The 15028-nt window shown below is 38.2% G+C and overlaps 1 long non-coding RNA gene across 2 annotated transcripts; it reads left to right on the top strand.

The window, feature by feature from the left end:
- The first annotated feature begins 4095 nt into the window (after positions 1-4095).
- Positions 4096-14801, top strand: LOC108167055 (uncharacterized). Of its 2 annotated transcripts, XR_014084107.1 has the most exons (5): positions 4096-4606; positions 6300-6358; positions 8584-8709; positions 14569-14674; positions 14737-14801. It is a non-coding gene; the product is annotated as an uncharacterized LOC108167055 (long non-coding RNA). The 2 variants fall into 2 exon arrangements; XR_014084106.1 differs by having other exon boundaries at positions 14569-14795.
- Positions 14802-15028: the final 227 nt, after the last annotated feature.

Below are 15028 nucleotides of genomic sequence, written 5' to 3'. Positions count from 1 at the left end.
ATTCACTTTGTAATGGTCTCGCTATGGTGTCTTGTACCAAAACTAACCATCAGCCAAACTCCTTTCACACGAGTCTGGATTAATTAGTTCTTCCTTTATTTCCATGTAGAATGGAGTGAAACTGTCAAAACACAAACAACTCAGGATGAGCTCAGAGCAGCTTACAGAAGTGTTTTACATTCAGATACATACATTAGAAGTACAACTGATACAACAGCTACCTCAGAATGCTATGAGCTGCAATGCTACATAACGACCTAAGAAATCTTAGCAGCCTGCTAGTTAGCAATGACGTAGCACATAATCAAATCGCCCGCAGGTATTTCCAAAACTAATTCAATAAACAAGTTACTTCTTCTATCATATGTTAACATAAATGCTTGTTTTGAAGTATAAGCTGCTACTTCCAGGCATTGCTTTGAAGAACTCGACCTGGAATGCGGCGTTCATAACAGACACGTGTTCATCTGCTGTACCCTAACCTGTACCCTAACCGTACATAACATCGAGCAGTTCCCCAAAAGTCCAACAGATGGCAGCAATGCGTCATGCAAAAAAAAAAAACACCCACAGTTTATAGGACACACTTCCTGCTCAAGAGCCCCCTGGTGGTTGAAGAAAAAAACACATATAAACGAAAAATACAATATATGAAAAAAAAATCTGAATGCTCTCTGGTATTGTTCAGGGGGCCGGATCCGGCCCGCGGGCCGTAGTTTGGGGACCCCTGATTTAGAGGCTTCATGGAGTTTTGATCTGAACTGGATTCAACTGGAAAGTTGATCTTTTTTCTCTCTGATTCATTTTCATCCTGGAACCAGAAATGGTCTGAGAATGGAAACATGGGAATCATTTTCAGTTCAGCTTTGAATCATGAAAGACACTTCAAACCTCTTTTCTCTGCTGCTTCTTCTTCTGTTGACAGGAAAATGTTCCTCAAAGCTCCACAGATAAAAAAAGATGCTTTACTGGAAACTGCAGAGAAACTTCAGCTTCCATCACAGAAACCAGTTTAACCAGTTTAGAACTGGATGTCCCACAGAAACTCTGATCATAGAACAGTTTTCAGGAACATCCAGCATTTTATCTGAAAAAAGAAAAGATTTTACATATTTTAATCTTTTTATGCTAATTCTAAAATCTCAAAATAATGAAGTTTTGCATTATAGTTATTGATTATCTGTTTTAATATTTCTCAGTTTGTTTTGGAGTTTTACTTTTTTAACTCCGTTTTTCATGTTTTGAGTTTTCTAGAAAACTTTAGGACTCTATGTGTCACATCATGCTCTTTACTGAGATTTACTGATTTATTCAGATCTCAGAGAATCACTGGGATAATGTGCTGATTGATTCATATTTTTAAATATTTCTTCCAATATAATATGGGTTCCTGTTTAATGATGAGTCAATAAAGTTTTTAATAATGGTTATATTGTTTGTGTTTTTCTATGCACCTGACTGTGTACAAATATAGTAAATACTTTATTTGAATCCTTCACGCTGTTTAGTTTTTTGTATTCAGATGAACACAGAATCAAATTATTTTTGTAAGTTTTATCTTTTAGTTTGACATCTTTATTTTTTAAACTTTAAGGCAGCTGTTTATTTTTACATTATTCAGACTGAATATGTTTAAATAAAATATAAGAACCATTGAATTAATAAATACTGTTGTTCTTCCTTCTAGTTTCTTGGTTAAACTGCTTCAACGGCACTGATACTTTCCAGTGTTTTATTTTGAAAGACCTCACAGGAAGCGTATCTATTTTTTCAGCATTATCATACTTGCAGTTACCACTTTCAGACACCCTATGGCATAAACATGTTGCTCTAAATGATGAGTCTGAATCGCTGTATCTAACTGGTTTCTCGCTTCACAGTAGCAGGTTAACTGGTTCCAAGTGAGACAATTGAAAGCAGATTCTTCGCCTGTGTTCACTAAAATGTTTTCTGTCAGTGTGAACTAAAAGCACCTCCACAGAGATGAAAACAGCCCGCAGAAACTCTGAGAGGAGCTAGCGATGCTAACAGACTCCAGCAGCAGCTTCAGAGGAGCTGTGGCTCCTAAACTTGAGCTTCAGCTCCAACAGAACTGAAACAAAGCTCTACAACTTTGGTTTAGACGCTAAGATGTTGAGCTTCCGGTCTGATGGTAAGAGAATATTTATGAAATGTTAAATTATCCTGGAAACAGAATGATGTTGATGGTTTTGCTGGGGAGCGGCGAACTGAAATTTGCAGGGCGGTTATTGCCCTCTAGTGGACCCAGACGGTAACTACAGCAACTTGAGAACTTCAGTGCCACATTTATACCACATTTACTTCCGGTGAGTACTTTCACATTAAGAGCATAAAAACGAGTTCCTCTTAGCTTTTATGTGAAATAATACATTTTACTTTTGTTTCCTCTCTGACACAATAATTTTTATTCCAAAGCAGAAAATTAACCTTTCCTATTTTCAGTCTGAAGTTAAATTTAAATATAAATAATTTTATTTAAATACTTCCATAAAGCACTTAAATAACATTAACAGCAGCCCCATCTGTGACCCAGTTCCGAGTCTGACCCCGTTCCCTCTCTGACTCGGTTTCCTCTCTCACTCTGACATCATGTTTGCTCTGTTGGACTCTCTTGTTTTCATGACATCAGTTCCTTTGTTCAGAGACTCAAACTGAAATGTTCTTTAGTGAAGAAGAAGCTTCATCTGGATCAGATGTTGAAGCTGCAGCTTGAATCTGTCTCAGGATTTGGTTCAGAATCCAGTTTATGTCACTGATCGGCATCATTGTAGCTCCAGAACCTGGCCTACCTCTAGCTGTGCTAGCCTGAGGAGGCTAAGAGGTCAGTGAGCAGAACCAGAACTGGACCTGGTGCCGCCATGTTAGTGTATGAACCTGGTGCATTCTGGGAGTTGAGATGGATCAGATGGTAAACCTGAAACTAGATCAGGTTGACTCTCTAAACTTGTGCGTTTCTCTTGTAGCTGCAGGTCGTTTGTATGTTGACGTCACTTTGTTGACCTGTGAATATTTCATAGAGCTTCATGAATGAAGCTGCTTTGGTCGATTAGCCTCACCGTGTTTCTCTATGAGTCGGGAACAGAGACAATGCAGAGCCACTTCCTCTGAAAGAGTCTCCACTTCCTGCTGGAACTGCAGAGAGTGGAGACGGAGCAGCAGGAAAGGCGGCCATCTTGGTTTCCTGCTCTTCTTAAAGCGACGCTGAGTTTATTTAGTTTGCTCCGCTGGTTTAGTGAAGAGAGATCACTGGTCACGTTGTTCTGGACAAGCTGGGAAACAGGCTGACCTTTGACTCCTTGGACAACATTCTGGGTTTTTGTCCTCTTCCTCAGGTCTTTCCCCAATCTAGCAGCAACAAGCTAGCTCTGACCGTAAACAAACTGAAGGGACCATGACTTGTTCTGCACTTTAAAATAATAATTTGTTTTATTGCGTTTTTTCTGTATTTAATTTACTTGTTTAATTCATCTGTAGAAGAAACTGTCTGAAACTTTTTGGGAGTTGTAAGAAATTGTAAACATGGAAAAGTTATAATGATGGAAAGTTGATCTAAGCTGTATTGATAATTAATAATTGATAAGTTATAATTGTAAACAGTCAGATGATTTTGATAACGGGTGAATTGAATGCTTCAAATTTAATGAATTAATATTTAACAATAATATTAATAATTGGGAAGAAACGTGATGTCTCTGTTATTTAAATAATGTTTGGTTGCAAATGTATAAAACGTATTAATCAGTTAGATAAGTAACAGAAGTGTTGTGAGAAAAGAGGAAGTTGTTGTGGACAGAGAGTTCAGACGACTGCAGGGAGAATCTGTCGCAACAGTTTCAACGGCAAAAAGAGGAATCTTCCAGTAAAGGGGAGAGACTTTATTGCCCAAAACAGCGTAAAGCAGAAGCACTTGCTGATAATTGGGGTTGTGCCTCAGGGACAGTCTTTGTGTTCTCATGGGGAGAAGAGATGGTGACGACCTTCAGGGTTTGGAGAAAAGAACTGCAGCCCTGATGAGGCCAAAGGCTGAGCTTCACTATGTGGATTTAGTCTCCAGGCTGCTGCTTCACGCTCAGGTTTTCTTTTTGTTGGAGCCAAGAACTTTCTCAGATTTTGTCAGGAACAAGTTGAATTTTTTTTATTAGAACTTTGGGGCTACATCTGTCCACTGGGGAAAATTGGATTTTTGCCAAGTAATTTACTCAAAGACTAAATGGATGAACCCAGGAAAAGGATTTCTATGTGGTGTGGGCCTCTCTTTCTCCGTCTGCTTGCATTAAAAAAGTTCACTCAGCCACAGTTTTAGTTAAAGATAATTAAACATGATTCAAGGATTCAAAGATTTTTACGTTTTGTTATTTTTTTTCTGTTTTGATGGATTTTCTACTGTGTGCTTTACCTGCTATGATCTGCAAAATAAAGCAATAGAAATCTTACTGGAAGTTGTGGAATGTGGAGTTCAACCACATCTCCAGGTCCCAACCAGGTTTTCTGCTGCATCACCTGCTGCATCACAACTGAAACTAACTTTGTTCTCCTTCAGATCAGCCTCCATTTTGAGCCACAGGATGGAAATAATGTGTTCTCCGTAAGTGTGAGTGTGTGTGTACATGGTTGTTTGTCTTGTCTGTCTCTTTGTTGCCCTGGCGACCAGCCCATGGTGAACCCCTCCCGACCCCAATGGGATAAGGGTGTAAGAAAATGGATGGATGAATTAACAATGATAGAAATATTGAACAAACTATAAATACATTGCTCAGTTACTGCACAGTTAACCTGATGAATGATCAGCTGTATCACAGCAGCATCTAAAGCTGATCTGTTGGTGTGGAGCAAGAATGAACTTCCCAGATTTAACCTAAATAAACTGACAACTTAATGTAACTTTTTTACAGTGCATCATTGTTCTTGCTGCAGCAACACTTTCTGGTGTTTTAACCTAAAAACCAGAACAAAAACAGTTTAAAACTAGTTTCTCTGCTTTTTGAAATCAGCAGAAAGTGAATCACATTTTTTTGGACCCATTTCTGTCTTTAATAAAGCTGATGATGATGATGATGATGATGATGATATCACTCCGTTCCTCATCAGACTGGAGTTCATCAGAAACTGATGTTTCTCTTTTCTGGATCAGAACCGGCTTTAAGCAGTCCACAGATTTCCTTTCTTTCTCCTCACCGACTTTCGTCTTTTTCCAGGTTTTCTTCTTGTTGCTCCTCGCAGCAGGACGAAACTCTTTGTCTCTCAAAGCGCTGCTTAGTTCTTATCTTTATGTATAATCCATAAGTTGTTATGTCTGAAGGACTGCAGGTAGAAGATAGATCCTGGAGCTAAAGTCTGGTACGATGCATGTTTTCACATTTTCTGATTAATTCTGCTGGTTCTGCCTGGTTCCTGTCAGATAAATGACAGTAAATAAACTCCATGTTGTGTCTGAGGTTGTCTAAATGTGAGGTCGACCTGGGTCGCCTCAACTGCTGGTAATGAAATTGGTTCTGGTCATTCGGCTAAACCACAGTAAGAAAAACATCATGAGATGATAATTGAACTCTGGATTCCTAAGAAATATGAACGCACTGACCAAATTAAAATTTAATATTTGCTTTAACAAGTGATGTGATTGGATAGTTTATCTAAACTTTCAAGACAGAAACTAGACTTAAAGTCTGAATTTTAAATTCAAACTATACAAAAGTATTTTCACCCTTTAAACATCATATTTTATCAGCTCCAGTGGTCAACCTGGTATTTATGTGAGACCAGAACAAATTATTATATATTCTATTATTAGTATTCTATAAGCTGTTGCATAATTGTACAGTGGAAGGAAACTGATGAACAGTTTTCATATTTCCCACCAAATTATTCATCAATCTTCATGTCAGTACAGGGTGCATGTGGTTCACTTGTTGAAAGCTGATCAAGGTAGGGGTTACAACAGCGCCCCCTGGAGGAACAACACTATAATAACATCAGAACCTGGTGGATCACCTTCCAGGGGGCGCTGTAAGAACTTTAGGGCCCCAAGACAGAAGATCAAATTGTCTTAATCTCTATTTTTTCTCACAATAATTAAAATAAAAATTCTCTAAGCAAAATAAAAATTGTAATCTTCCAGTAAATGACTAAATAACAGATGATGGATGAAAACAGGCAGATAATTGATATATGTTTAAATTAATTATTCAGTTATTATCTTAATTATTACATTAACAAACTACAAAGCACCAAAACTCACTGAATTACACTTAAAACTGATTAAGTTTCATTTTATATTTTAGGACCTTCATCATCTCTGATCTGCAGAACTCAACGTAGGACGGGAAGCAGCATAACCCGGGTAGGTCAGGGACAGCTTTGTCCCTCATGTCCACTGCAGCTACACCGTCTTATAGGACCGGTTCTAAAGCAAATCAGAATCCATAAAACCATCAGATCTTCACTTTGGTCCCTGACAACAGCTTCAGCAAAACCAATCAGAACCTGGTTTGTTTCAGCAGGATGTTGCTCCATCGTTCCTCTGAGTTTTTATACCTGCTGCTGCTCATCAGAGAAAACAGAGACGGTGAGGAAGATTCACTCTGGCCTCCTGGAAACTAAACACTACATGTTGGGTTTTAGTGGAAACAATATATAAACTTAAAACCTGCAGCACAACGTTTATCTCACAACCGGGTTCTGCAAAAATGTCAACATTAAATCACAAAGCACCAAAACTAATTGAAATCTGTCTCCAAGTGTTAACACATTATCAAACCTTGTTTTTCTGATTTTAATCGTTTATTGTTTAAACTTAAATAAAGAGAACTGGATTTAATCTCAGTAACATATAAATGATGGGAAAACCTCAATCAGATCTAAAGAGTAAATTTCTTCATTTTTTTCCTCTTGTAAAAGTAAATGCTCATGGGTCTTTGTACCAATGAGCATGAAATGCATGTACATTACATAAGAGGCACTTTGACTTTCAGAGAAAAGAGTCCGGGTCTGGATCAGCAGATTAACTTCTACCAGGTCAGGTTTGATGGTTCTTCAGCTGGAGACAATCACACATCCATAAGTGGCTGAATAAAGGTGGAGTGATGCTTTGAGTCTGCTGGAGGATTGAGGGTTCAGAGGTCAGACTGACTGACTGGGACATGATGATGATGATGATGATGATGATGATGATGATGATGATGATGATGATGATGATGATGATGATGATGATGATGATGACGACGACGACGAGCTGGAACTGGTCTTGACCTTACAGAAGGAGTCATTCAGTTTTAGTTCTCACTTCTCTGTGATTCATTTCATTTCAAGAGGAACTGTCTGACAGATCAGGATTTTCAGTCAGGATGTTGTCGATTAGTAGTGTTGGTAGCAAACAAGCAGGGCCGTTACCATGGTTACTCAGAGACATGGTGGGTTTTTTGGATGCCTCATTTTGCTTGAAGCAACTTGAATGGACATGCAGCTGAACCAAAGTGACTGCAAATCCAGATTTATCAAGCAATGGTGTTCGGTCACTACTGCAGAAGTTCAGTATGAAAGCTATGCTCTTTTTTATACATGGGGCCCCTCATTAGTAGAGAAACCAATAAATCTTCAAACTTGTTGTCCTCTGGTTCCACCTGCAGCTTGAGCTGTGTGACGAACAGAACCTTGTTCAACTCCTGAATGATCTATCAGACGAAGAATTCAGCAAATTCAAAAAGCATCTGAAGAAGAAGATTAAGAAGACCTGGGATGACAAGAATCCCATCAAAAACGATGAAATGCAGGAGGCAGAGAGGTCAGAGGTCGTTGACCTGATGGTGCAGAAGTACAGGCTGAATGAAGCTGTGGAGGTCATGGTGAATATTTTGAAGATCAAAAGGAAAGACCTGGTGGAGAAACTCAAAGATCTGAGTCCTGAAGCTGCAGCTGAAGGTCAGTCAGACTGAAGAAGTTCATGTCAGATTCGACTATCAGGTCCTTCTGAACCACCTGTAACACTTATTAGTCCAAAACTGATCCAGACCTCAACTTCTAGAGTAAAATCTGGATATCATAATTAATATGACTGGTTCAGTGTGAAGAAATCCAGAGGTTCATCAGACATGAAGCAATTTTGCTGGTTCAGGATCTTGAGAGCAGACGACATAAATCAGAAGGTTTATTTATGCTTCTGAGCATAAATCTTCTGAGATTTATGCTCTCATCATCAGTGTGGGGCCCATTGAAGCAAACCAGTTTTGCTGTGCTTTATTAAAATCATCATGTTGTTTTACTCATGATGGCTGCCATATTTAACCAGATTTGACAAAATATGAAAAGACTTTGCAATGATTTTAATTTTATGTGCGATGCTTTCAAACTCTGCTGGTACATTTAATATCTGGCCAAATGAAGGACTTTCTCTGCCTTTCATTCCAACAAATTTGGTAACAGATCTTAAAATGTAACAGAAAATGACGATTTTTTTTGATGATGGTAAAGAAAAAGTGTAAATCAGTCAATATTTTTATATTTTAATGTTTTTCCAGTATAGTGCAACTCTACATTAAGAAGATGTTCTTTTATTTTTCTTCCATGCAGTGAGGAAAGAAAGCGATGAAGCAAAACCTTCAGCTGGAATCACAGAGGACAATGTCTGCTCCATCAAAGATGTTGTGAGGAAGAAAGAGGAGGAAGTTTCTCTGTCCCCTAAACCTTCTGCTCCAGGTGAGAAAAAGAACTGAGTAGAAATGGTCCCAGAAACTAAGGCCCTGTCCCGATACTCGCACTCCCACCTCATTCCACCTAGGGTCTTTCAAATGTGCTTTCATGTTGAAGAGTTTGATTGCCTAGTGTGTTATTCTCCACATCCGCCCTTCGACCCGCCCATTTTGGGTACTATTTCCATCTTTACACGAAGCCCGCATTCAGAGGGACTTTGGCCAAGTGTATTACCCACAAATCATTGTTGCATGTGACGTTTTGAGTTAAAAGGTGGATTTAGGGCAATGTTTTGTTGTTTTTCCCAGTCTTTATAGAAAAGTCAAAGATAATAGCATGGCAGGCAAACATTAGTAATAAAAAGTTGATATGATAAACTGAGCAGCAAAAAGAAGAAGTAAAAAAAAGAATCGTTACAAACTGAGGAAAGTAAAACAAAATGTCACAAAGGCAAGACAAATTTCAAATCTTAAATTAAGAAATATGATATTAAGATATAAGATAGTTATTTCCTTATCTATCTAAAGTTAGACTCACTTCTGACTTTTTGGTTCAAATGAGGCAGGAAAACATCCTGTTCAGGTCAAAGTACCTGGAACATTACTATCACCCATTTCCTGACTAAAACCACACAAACATAATTACTCTCCTACTTTTATTGTTCTTCCTCTGCAGAGAGGAAAGAAAGCAATGAATCAAGAGCTTCTGCTCAAAATATAGAGGAAAAGATCTGCTCCACCAAAGATGATGAGAGGAACAAAGAGAATGAATCCTCTTTGTGCTGTTAACCTGCTGCTCCTGGTGAGAAAACAGAAATTTGTAGAAATGGTCACAGATACTAAATGTATCTGACTGTGGAGACTTGGGTCGGTCCAATCCTCTCTCTTCCTCCTTGTTCTGCCCTGCATAATGTGCATTTATGTTGAAGGTTTGAGTGTGTAGCAGTGATGCCCAAAGTGGGTTCTGGAGGGCCGGCCTCCTGCATGTTTTAGTTTTCTCCCTGGTTTAGCACACCTGCATAAGATGATGGCTCCATGGAGGCCTAAGAACAACAACAGGGAGAGAATTAAAACATGCAGTAAAATGCGGTTTAAAAAGTGTTTGATGTGTTCAAGCTGCAGGACCAAACAGAACTAGTAAGTGGTAATGCACATCAAACATGTTTTTCTCAGTTAATAAACCGTTGAGATCCATTAAAGTCAAATTAAATTTCAAATGTTTGGTTTGAGTTTGGCTTGGTGTTGTCTATTTTCTGCTACCTTTACAAAATTTTAAGGATCTAAATAAAACGTTTTCATGATTAAAACCCTCTGGTGCATAGCGGTCACTACAGTGGACAGCTGTTTAAAAGTCATTGTTTCCTAAATGCAGTGGTTTCTATGGTGGAATTGCATATCAGTCCTTAGAATGCTCTCTACTGCTCCCCTCCATTGAGGTTAATTCAGCGGCAAGTTGTTGTAACTACAAGTTAATGTCATTGGAGTCCAAGATGGCTGGCAGACAGACACACTCGATGACCACTCCTGGAATATCCTCTCAGTCCTTCTATTCTAGGAGAATCCTGGAGGTAAAAAAATATGCTGACATGCAGAAGTATCTAAGTAACAATATTATTAACTTAGTTTGGAAAATTTTATTTCACATAAGTAGGAAATTGTGATTAAACATGTGTCCAACACAGTGGACATCATGCATCGCTGACTATATTTTTAACATAAGTCATGTAGTTGATTTACCTTTCATTATAACTGTTTTGCTTGTAATTTAATTCATTTTGAGTATATCTATAAGTTAGTTTTAAAAATATGCTTTCTTATGCAGATTAGTTGTAGTTTGTCTTGGTAAAATTATCATTTTCTCATACTTTTAGACCACAAGTGCAGCAAAGAATAAGGAACACTATAGAATAGTCAAGGAAATTCCCTCCGACTCTTCTGATGATGAGCATAGTGACAGCAGTGATGAGGAGTGGCTACCAGAGAACATTAGAAATATAGGAGATACGGATGATGAAGGAGATGCAGACAGTCAGGATGCTGAAAGTCAAGATGATGGGGGCCAGGATGATGAAGGACAGGTTGCAGAGGGAGGTCAGCAAGATGAGGGAACTGAGGAAAATGTCCACATGGTACCAACTCAGAGAAATGTTCACAAGGGCCATGCCCGCACCCAACCCCGCAAATATGTCTGGAAAGTCCAAGACAATAACTTTGATGGAGACCTGCCACCTTTTCTAGGAGAAAGAAGGGTAAATATTGATGGAAGAGAACCAATTGATTACTTTAGGTATTTGTTTCCCTTAGATCTTATTTATGAGATAGTGCATAACACCAACATGTATGCGCTACAGAAAGGGAAAGAAAATCTGTCAGTGACCAGCGAAGAAATGCAAATTTTTCTTGGGATCAACATGGTCATGGGGTACATTCGGTATCCTAGGACACGGATGTACTGGTCCAGTGAGGATGGCCTCCGTCTTGGAATGTCTGTAAACAGATATGAGCAAATTCTGAGTTATCTGCACTTTGTGGATAACTATACCTACCAACCAGCAAACACAGACAGGCTCTTCAAAATAGCACCAGTGCTAAGTACACTTCAGAAAACATTCCTGGCGGCAGCAAACCCTGAAGAATTCCAATCAATTGATGAGCAAATAATTCCATTCAAAGGCCAACTGTCCATCAAGCAATACATACCAAAAAAGTCCAAACCCTGGGGAGTGAAAGTGTGGGTGAGGGCAGGGTCCTCAGATTATATGTACAGATTTGAAGTGTAGGGCTCAGCAATTAGGGGTCAGAGCAGCGGTTTGGGAATGGCTGGAGATGTAGTGATGCGCCTTTGTGATGACATAAAGCACAAAAACCACAAGGTGCTTTTTGACAACTTCTTCTGCAGCATTCCACTCCTTGAGGCCTTGAAAGACTTAGGCATCTATGGCACAGGGACATGCAGAGCAAACTAAGTGAAAGGAGCGAGTCAGAAACTTAAGAGTGAAAAACAACTGAGAAAAGAAGGTAGAGGAGCCTGCTCTGTTGTCAGCACAAACAGTAACATCACTGTCACACGTTGGCTTGACAGCTCAGTCATCCACATGGCATCGACCTGTGCAGGTCAGTCCCCTGAAGACACGGCCCAAAGATGGCTGAAGAAAGAACAAACCAAGATCAGTGTGCAAAGACCCTACTCGGTGGCCCTTTATAACCAACACATGGGTGGATCTTGTTGACCAGTGTGTGGCAATGTATCCCCACAGACGTAGAAACAAGCGGTGGTACATCAGAGTGTTCTTTCATTTTTTGGATGTGACTGTTGTAAATGCCTGGCGACTCCACCTGATGTCTGGTTTGGAAAAGATGAATCTCCTCATCTTCAAAGCTTCTGTGGCCCGTGCACTGATAAATTCTGGCTCCATTCAGCAAAACAGAAGAGGAAGACCCAGTGGAGCCCCACCTCCAGCAAAGTGCAGAGCAGTGACGAAAGTACCCAGTGAAGTCAGGTTCAGCGCAGGAAATCACTGGCCCGAGCTCACCCAAGTCAAAAATGCAAACAGATGCCATGATGCTGCATGCACAAGGAAGACCAAATACATCTGCATGCAGTGCAATGTGGCACTGTGGCCTGGATGCTTTGCCAATTTTCATGTAGCCTAGGAGTTAGGAAAATTAGTCAGGAGAGAAGTTAGAAGAGAAGTTCTGGAGATGCAGGTGTTTGATGAAGATTGTTCTCTTGGTTTGGACTAAACAGAAGGGCTATAGGATGTTAGAGTGTATGAAAGTATGTTCAAGTGCTTTTCAAAGTCCACAATGGAATAAGGGGTCATGGATATATAATCAAACTCAGATCAAATTAGTCTTCAGTTAAGTTCATACTGTTCTATGTTGAGTGCTGAAGCGCATGCAGTCCACTGTAGTGGACATTTCTGTAACTTCCTGAAAAAATAAAATTTTTGAAAAAATAGTTCATATTTGTTTTATTAATGCCCTAAGAAGAGTAAAAACAGATTTTAAAAAATTTTGACTCAGGGATTCATAATTCATGCATAGCATACAAGTTATGTGTTATTTAAATTTTAACTTGTTAAGTTGCCGTAAAGCTCAGAGCACCAGAGCTTAGTCAAAACAAATTCAGATTTTATTTTGTGGTTTTGAAGGCTCTATATTGAAGATGGAAAGAAATATATACTTTCTTTTTTTATTGTTAGCTGCTCTGTAATATCACCCCTCTGCTCTCGACTCACTTACAGAGCTGTCGGTTAGTGCTAACGCTCAGCTTCTGCGTCCCGTTTCAAACACCTCTTAACATAAGAATTAAAGAGCTAAATATCGTTGAAATTTTTGCTATCTTTGGCAAAAAACATGTGTATCAAAGCAATGTAGCATGTTTTGCTAATTCCCAAAGCAGTTTATCATGATTCAGCCAAAGTAATAAAATAACAAACTGCAGTCTGAATTTTATTGTTAAGGTGTTTCTTCCGATTGGGCAGTGAAAGTAAATACAATGTTTACATATCTTTTGCTTTAAGTATTTTTTTACTGGAGGTTTTTGTGTTTGTGCTGCAGAGCCACAGCTAACAGCTAGCTCCACACTCCAGCGGCTTTAAATGTATCCTTATATTTTTTCTTAGAACAATGGTGTTTTGTTCTTTGTTTCTTTTGGCTTTTCATATTGATATTGTTTAAATATAAAGGTTTCTTTCATGACTTTTTTTTTGGGACAAACAATTCTAGACTTTTCCAAGATTGGGGGTTCCGGACCCCCCAATTCCCCAGGATTTCTGCCCATGTTGAAAAGTATTACCTACAATTTATCACTGCGTGCTAAAAGGTGGTGCATGATTTTTGTCTTAATTAAAAATTAAAAGAAAATAGTATGACAAGAAATGCATGAGTAACAAAAAATATGATTGAGCAGAAGAAAAATAAATAAAAGAAATAATTACCAGAAACTGAGGAAAATGAAACTGAAAATTTTACAAATGCAAGAGTAATTTTAAATCCTTAATTAAGCTGTTATTGGTACAAAGATTGGGCTACTTTTTGTTGTTGCAATATTTAAGCATTTGCTTAAATAAAATAAAGGTACACTTAGAAAAAATTTAGAAAATGGAGGTAAATTTTAGAAAGTGTCATTTTTAAACAAAAATGTAACCAGAGGATTAAATTGTTAATATAACAACTGGACTCTTCATCCCCCGTTGGAAGACCACAGGGGATGGTCTTTTTAATAAATATAAAATGTATTATATTGAAACTTGAAGATGGAAAATATTTCTTCTATGAGATCCACCTCTGAAAATCTTTTTAAAAAAATTAATGATGTTGCAATTGAATATAAGTTTATTGTCTCAAAATCTCAGTCACAAAACGCAGAAAGATTTTAATTTTAAAGACTTTAATTTTCTGTTGGAAGATTTGACAGAAAACTTAAAACCTCCAGGCTAAAAAAGCCCAAAATTTAAAGATCATTATGTTCAGGAATGAAAGAGGTTCAGGTGAGCAAAATCACAGGCAGGTTATTTCCTATCAACAATAAACACCATTTAATAAATTAATAAAATCTGTATTTGATAATATTAACATATCAAGTGGTCATGTCAACATGTGGAGAAACATCAACATTTTAAGGTTCTTGGTTCTGACAATTAAAAAAAAATCTATATTATGCTGTTTGGATTGGGTTACCTTTAGGGTTGTAGAGCTTTTGACCCCTTTTAAAATCCCCTGAGTTCTCCAGTTTGGTCCCAGATAGCAGCTTCAGTGAAAACAATCAGGACTTGGTTTGTTTCAACATGATGAAACTCTGTCAGTACAGATTCATCCCCCTTTTGTGTCTTTATTTCTGCTGCTGCTTATTATCACTCAGAGGAAGACGGCAGAGACAGTGAGGACAACTGGTCACCTGAAAACCAAATACCTGAGCAGGAGTCCAGACGCATTTCTGGAGGAGCTTTAATCAGCTGATGCTAGAGGTAACAGCAACACAATACTGTCCTACGGCAACAAACAGGATTTAAAGAGGTTTTCATTTCAGCCTGAAGGAAATCTTATCCTAAAATGACTGATGATCCTGAACGGGAACATAGAAACATTTGGTAAGTTGGTGTTTATTTCAGATTTTCTGTAAGGATCAAGTCAAGTTTCATAAAAACATCTTTTAGTTTTAAGACCTAAATAAATGTTTTTTTGGTGGTGTGTTGATGATTATCAAGAGATTTAAATGAATATTTTCCACCTCTAATCCAGTAATTTTTAGATTCAGTTCCATCTTCCAAAAAGACCAAAATAAATTATGAAATAAAGTCTGAAACATAATGAATCTTCAT

The sequence above is a fragment of the Poecilia reticulata genome, chromosome 2 (genome assembly GCF_904066995.2).
Source record: "Poecilia reticulata chromosome 2, P_reticulata-male-v2, whole genome shotgun sequence".
NCBI lineage: Eukaryota > Metazoa > Chordata > Actinopteri > Cyprinodontiformes > Poeciliidae > Poecilia > Poecilia reticulata.
The sequence above is the reverse complement of the archived record's forward strand: the minus strand, read 5'-3'. Positions and strand labels throughout refer to the sequence as shown.